Source organism: Nansenia antarctica (genome assembly GCF_963989245.1).
Source record: "Nansenia antarctica genome assembly, chromosome: 6".
Taxonomy (NCBI): Eukaryota; Metazoa; Chordata; class Actinopteri; order Argentiniformes; family Microstomatidae; genus Nansenia; species Nansenia antarctica.
The window spans coordinates 13,755,298-13,762,797 of record NC_137676.1 but is presented as its reverse complement, the minus strand read 5'-3'; positions in this window follow the sequence as shown (position 1 = coordinate 13,762,797).

The window sequence follows — 7,500 nt, the reverse complement described above, 5'->3', positions numbered from 1 at the left end:
GGTTATGGAAATCAAAACGTTATTCTTTGGAAATATTTGCTTCCCCGTGCATCTGTATGACTAGTTTGGACCTTGATCGGATATAACAGCAGATAATAGATAGCTATTTTCTAAAGAGGTTCATTTTTTCTACTCTACTGTTTGATTGTTGCCAGCTCTTTGAATGTAGTTTCTGCTGTCTCTTCTCTCTCTCCGTGCTCCTAATACAGACTGACAGCCATGACGTGACTGTCCACACACATACACACACACACACACACACACGCACACTTGTGTACAGCCTGCCTGTCCCCTCACCTGAGATCACCTTTGGCTCGTCTCCATGACTACACCACAGTTCTTGTGGCGATGTGACCTGTCTGTTGCCATGGGGACACCCATGCTCTCAGCTATGTGGCAGTCACATTCTGGTTGACGTGTCACCAGTTTTATAAGATCTCACCAAGAGAGCTCAGACTGACTCGTTATTCGTTGCGCTTGTACACACACACACACACACACACCCACACACGTATATTTCCCAAACAAATATACTGGATTCATTTCACCATTCAATCCCAGTCAATCTTTTATCAAATGACCATAAAACCAACCAATTATGGCCATTACACTCATTCTGTTATATCCTTCCTTGCCAGGCATGTTGTCCAATAGCGTTGTCTCAGAGAAGTTCAGTTTCTCTCTCTGTTTCTCATTTGTCAGAGCAGACAGACGTGTGTTTTATGGTCAGAAACTTCACTAAGTGCCAAGGAAAAGAACATTAAAAGGAGAAATTACGTACTTAATGAAATTGCACTAACTTGCACTGCACAAAGACATGTTTTTATACATGGACATTTTATACACACAGATTTTGAAGTGAATGGAGTTTGATTTTCATTTTTTTTTTTGGGGGGGGGCGGGGGCGGGGGGGAGGGTTGTGAGGTGGGGTCGTCACTGCCTGGTTGTCAAAATGGGGTTTCAGGGATGGGGCTACTGGACCTCTTGGGTTCCCCCATATGTAAGTTCTCTGATGTGTCCTGCACTCTGTGTGTGGTGAGCAGAACCCAGAGGTGTCGGCAGTATTGTGTGGTACTGGAACTTTGTTAGTCGGTGTTTCCCTTTGCTCTGGTGGTGGGCAGGGGTACTGTGGGGTACCTGATAACACAGCATCCAGGAGTCGCCCCGCCCCCTGCCTGGGGGACAGAAGACAGGGAAACACTGGTCCACAGTTAGCCCACTCGAAATAGTCCTTTGTTGCTTCATTGTATTTCATCACCAGGGGTTTCCTGAGATACTTCTAAACTGCTTTCACAAACCTATTCTTTGGTCTTCCTTTACAGAAAAGGTTCTTGCCTTTTTTATTTTTTACATTTTATTGGTATGAGTTTTGGTTTTAGATGAACTCATACGCTCTCTCTCCGCCCCCGGTAGAGCACCTCAGACTTCCCCACCAATCAGAAACCAGTGCTGTTATACATATTATTGGCAGCGTATTGGTCCAGTTGTTAATTGCAGTTGGACCAATCGAGTCCATGGTCACGTCCCCTGCTCCTACTGCCATACACACACCTGTTTGCACTAAAGTGGCCTAAGGCTATAGACCAGGGCTAGTGCTAACATAACCTAGCCTAATAGGCCATAGACCAGGGCTAGTGCTAACACCTGGCCTAACAGGCCATAGACCAGGGCTAGTGTTAACATAACCTGGCCTGTGGGTGGGCAAGGGTTGGGATGGCCATGGACTTATAAGGAGCTCTGGGTTGAAGTAGCTTCTAGGCACAGATCTAGGACCAGATCATCTTTCCAACATCCAAAACTTTAACGATAAGAGAGAAGATGCTCTCGTTTAGCAAAAGCAGGCGTTTAGCCGGCGACTTCTAGCTGCTCTGTTTTGGGAGAGCTGGGGCTTTGGAAGGCGGAGAGGGGGCTACATTCTGATTGGGTGTGGCGACCTGGAACTCTGTGATTGGTGGACAGGGGAAATGAGACAAGCAGTGACAATGTTGAGATGGATTTGTAGTTTCAGGGCTTTCCTGTACATATGCAACATAAAAGAGAACAGTGATGCTTTTTTTCATATATTTTTGTTTTGTTTTTCTTTGTTGTTGTATTTCTGTTATACGAAAAGGAAACTTTGTAAGGTAGAGTTGCTCAGAATATTTTTTGCATATTTTTTAAAAAGGCAATGGAGAATCGATAGTGATTATAACATGTACATACTTGTTGTTTATTGTACGCTAGAGGCAAAGGGGAGACAACGCATTGATGAATGTAAAATCTTACAAAAAGAAAAAAAAGCTTGTTTTTTCTTTCTTGTTCTGACGCTGGTTAGTTTCTACCGCCTGTAGTGACGCTGCAGCGCAATCTGACTTCAGTATCTAAACCATTACCACACATGTAAACAGTTTGACTTTAGCATTTAGTATATCACCTCAATAACTCAACCTTGCAGTATTGCTTCACTTTCCTACGTTGTGCAATGAGATGCTTTAATTGGAACAAGAACTAACTTGACCTTACGGTAACACCCGAAAGCCGCCCGAGGGCTTCACAGAAAGTGTTACTGTCCTTTCCTGTCTTTCTCCCTGCCAAATATTGAATTATAAGAATACATGTGGTTTTTGTTGTTCATGTTTGTTGTGGTTATGATGTTATGTTGTTGTTAGGCAGGATAACCTTTGACCTTTTTGGGTCTGGGGAGATGTTTTTACCTTTTGGGTATCTTGTGTCCTGCCCTGCACATTCCAACAAGCCGCTTGCCTGTTTCAATCTGTCGTTACGTAGTTGTGTCTGTCCGACCCCTTCGACTTCTCTATCCTCCTTTCATTTTCTCTCACGCTTTCTAGTCCTGCCCAAGTCATTACCCAGTATATTAAGCTAACCGAACCCTTGAAATGTGCAGCAGAAAAAAGAAAAAAAAGCCTTTATTTTCCCAAAAAATATCAGACTGTTTACTTTGTTTCTGCTTGTGTCCATGTTGTCGTGTACAGCCCAGCAGCAGCAAAGCCAACGGATCTCCATCCAAATCAAATGTAACGCATCGCCATGGCAGCTCCACTCAGCTCTCAGCTTCTGATCGCTCTCTCCAATAACACCTGTGTTATTTCTTTCTTTCTTTCTTTCTTTCTTTCTTTCTTTCTTTCTTTCAGTTTACCCTTCCGTTTGCCTGTTTGTTCTTCTTTAACGGTCTGACTGTGTTTCCTCCTGATGTGCTGTCTGTACTGAGCCTTACTGTGGCTAGAGTGAAACTGACTTTTGTTGTTGTTGCTTTATTGTTTTTCTCTATGATTTGATCGTTCTCTCAGTATTTGTGGTTCAGAGTGAGAGAGTTGTGATGTCAGGCGGCAGCGCTCGCATCCTCCTGTCAGACTGAACACTGAAGGGTGTGTTTCCGTAGCGTACCGTAGGTCCATGTCGCCCTTCGACACAGATCCAGAATCCGATTTTAAGTTACAGAACCCTAACCTGAACCATTAGGGAAGAAAAAACACACAACTGATCTGTGTCGAGGTGCGATATGGTCCTACTCTACTACGGACTCACCAGTTAGTCCTCCTCGCAGAGAGGGGGCGCTACAGCCTACTGGAGAGGGGTGGTGTACTCATGGGTTGATGTACTGGTATGTCTAGCCTATGACCTGAGCCTGAGTGGATGGATGGATGAAGTGGAATGATGCTGGTGGTGATGTGATATAAGTGGTGTAAATGTGATTGAGAGATAATAAAGATGAATGGAATCAGTTCTGGGAATGGGTGTGTTTTTGTGATATGAAAATGGGACTGGGATCATGGGTTCAGGGGTCTAACACCCCCATACTCATAAATACTCTCATTTTATATTTATTCTACCTCCTATCTCTGTTCCCCTCTTCAGTTTTTGTAAAGCCTATTTTGCCCTCCTGTGGAGAACACGGGTATCACAACACTAAGGCAGAGGAGATCTGACAAGAACATAGGCAACATTTAACCAGAGAAAGACAAAACGTACATCACACACACTCACTTCTTTTCAGCAGCAATTTCAAAATTTATTGAGACTGATTGGTATTTGCAAATAATAGTCAAGCTAATTCCACTAAACATGAAGTTAGAAAGAGGCTTGGGCAGCCCAGTGGGCGAACCCGACAACCAGGGGCACGGGGTGGGGGGGTTGGGGGTGAGGGTCATGTTTGAATATAAAAACGCCCAAGTGATCAGTACTATCACAGACAGAAAATCTGCACAAGCGCACTTAGTCTGGCCCGACCAGAACAGGGGTGGAAACGGTACGGGAAGAGGGAGGGGGGGGGTTGATTATTCAACACGTCTTTGTTACAAACATCAGCAATATAAAGTCAGTATCATATCGAACAATTTTCCCAACAAAAGGACCGTCAAGTTTCAAGTGCCGCTCTTTACAAACGAAAGACACCTTCGGAAACTTGGGAGAGAAAATAAATAATATATAATAGTAATATAAATTTATATATGAAGGTATACACACATCACTCTTAGCAAAGAACAGAATCTAAAATAAAAAGTAAGAATTTTGAAATATAGTATAATCTAGATATAACCATATCTATGGCTTCATGGTTTGCACATATGAATCAAGCTATACAGGCTAAAATCAGGATCGCAATTTTTTTTATACATCTAAGAATACCCATATTTATCTGCAATAGAGCAAACAGTTCCAGTTTTGCATCATGTGAAATGAACCAGTTGTGTGCAGACGCAGAGACAGAGCTTTGGTAAGACAAATGAACACAGGCGTACAGTTCAGACGTGAAAAGAGTCCACAGAGGGTCAATGAACACAACTTAAAGAAACACAACTTATACAGTAAAATCAGCTGATTTGTCTCTGTATAATGCCAGCTTTTTCCCAACCTCCTGTGATTAAGATCAAATATATCTAAGAACTCATTGTCCTTCAGAATCCCATATTCCCCTAACTCTTGAGATAAACAGGCACACAGACAGACTGACACACACACGCACACAGACAGACACACACACGCACACACACACGCACACACACACACACACACACACATACACACACACACATACACACACAGGTCAATTGTATTGAGGCACATGGTTGAGGGGGTTGGATGGTGACAATCATGAATGACAACCCAGGAAGACACACAGGCTATGAATGACAACCCATGAAGACACACAGGCTATGAGCAGAGCACAGGACTAGGTACAGCACTGAAAAAGCACCAGATGACACGAACATATCATTGATTATGTACTCCGTCCAAAAATACCTTCAGTCCAACAGTCCAACCAACACTGGAACATTCAAAATATCCTACTCAATGTCATCCGCATTCTTTCTTAAAGAGAAATCTCAAGAGATTAGAAAATTGCAATAAAACACAATAAATAATACAACTTAAATAAAGCTAGTTGCTAGACATGGAGAACGCATCACAAACCACACATATCTGAAGGGTGGTTCAGTGGACAACATGGGCTTTAACACCGGGGCTGATGGGAAGTGAAGTCCATGGCAGATGGTTTGCCTAATGTAACCAATGACAACAGGCCTTCAGTTCACAGAGGCTCCATTGCTGCACACATTGTCCCTCCAACCCCCGTGGTACGAGGACATCGTCAGTACTGTGACACATTCAGAACCTGGCAGGTAGAAACACAACATACAGATCCAACACAATTCTCTGTCCTCTGGGATAGGTAACTTGGTCTTCTCTGGATGTTCTATTTCTATATTCAACGTTACTGAATGAATCACACTACCGATCCAGTCTCCCGTTAGGCAGTACAGTAGAATACACCTTTGGAACAGTGTCTCCAAGGGCAACCAGGTTAAAGATGCAACCTCCATCGCTAGCAGGTCTCACACAAGGCCCTTCATATACAATAACAATACCATAACATGTGCACTTTTCAAACTGTGAGAAAGATAAAAAAATAAAAATAAAATAAACAACAACAACAACAGCAAAAAACAACCAAACAACCAAACTATCGGAGCACAATAAATTCAAAAGATTTGCACCTGGACACGCACCGTTGAAACAAAAGCACTTAATGAATACAACGTATTAGATTGTTTTTGGTTTGATATTAATCAATTAGTGTATGTCAGTGATATAGAAGCATGAACTATATATATATATATGTGTGTGTGTGTCAATCAATATCATAATAAGTTAGCCTCTGAATTTTTTTCTCTCTCTGTAAAAAACACACACAACAGAAAAGCAGAGAACTGGCACAATAGAAAGGTTCAGAAAAGCCTCGTGGCTTGTTGCACAACAAGGCAAAGTGGAAAAGCTTTTTCTTATACAAGATATAAAATATCAAAAAAGAAACACACAATAAAGCTTAGCATCCAGCACTTAATAATATCAACAACCGTAATTATAATTCTGATAATCATAATAAGACGTGTGATCTGCCTCACTCAAATTGTCAAATATCTTGTCACAAGCATGGAAATAAGCTCAAGAAACCAATGCAATCACACACACACACACACACACACACACACACACGCACGCACGCACACGCACACACAGACACACACACACACACACACACACACACACACTGTGCCCACTGACAGGGTTAGACAGAGTGGAGGGAATGTCTTAATATAATTATAAATCCACAAAAAAATAGTTTAATAAATAACTTCAAACAGAAACAAAACATCATAAAAGCACTCTACAGCACAGACCACTCTCTGGATGGACTCTCAAGCAAACTCTTGTTCTTTTTGTCTTTTCAGATTTTACAAATTGAAGAAAAAAAAAAATCACCAAAACGAAGATGAACCATACCATCAGGTCCAGTACAATGGAAAAGTGTGCATAATCTGTATTCATAAATTGAGAAATAAAAAAGAACACAAATTAAACGTGTTACTGTAAAGAAAGGCTGTGCCTCTCCTGGTCAGATAAACACAAGCTGCACGGATATACACCATGAGACGGAAGGAGAGAAAGAGAGAGAGAGAGAGAGAAAGGGGGAGGTGGGGAGAGAGAGGGAGAGGAGGGAGAGAGAGAGAGAGAGAGAGAAAGGGGGAGGTGGGGAGAGAGAGGGAGAGGAGGGAGAGAGAGAGGGAGAGAGAGAGAAAGGGGGAGGTGGGGAGAGAAAGGGAGAGGAGGGAGAGAGAGAGAGAGAGGCAGAGAAGGGGGGGAGAGGGAGAGTGAAAAAGAGGAAGACATACTATAGACAGAGGGGTAAAAGGAGAAAAGAGGGGGATGAAGGAAGGAAGGAAGGATAGTGAGGTGGATTTTGAGAGGCCCAGAGTGTGCTTGTGTTGGCGTGAGCACAGGGATAGGATACAAGTATGGAGGCATTTCCTGAGCCCACACCAGGCCAGACAGCCCTGCCCCTTCTCTACCTCTCCTTCCTCTTCACTCTGTTCCTCTCCCGACGCGAGGGAAGGAAAGATTTGTGTTTACTCCTTTTAAGAAGTGAATGAAAAAATGCAGAACGCATCTCACTCTCTCCCCCTATCTCCTCTCTCTCTCATCCCTTTCTCTCAAACACTC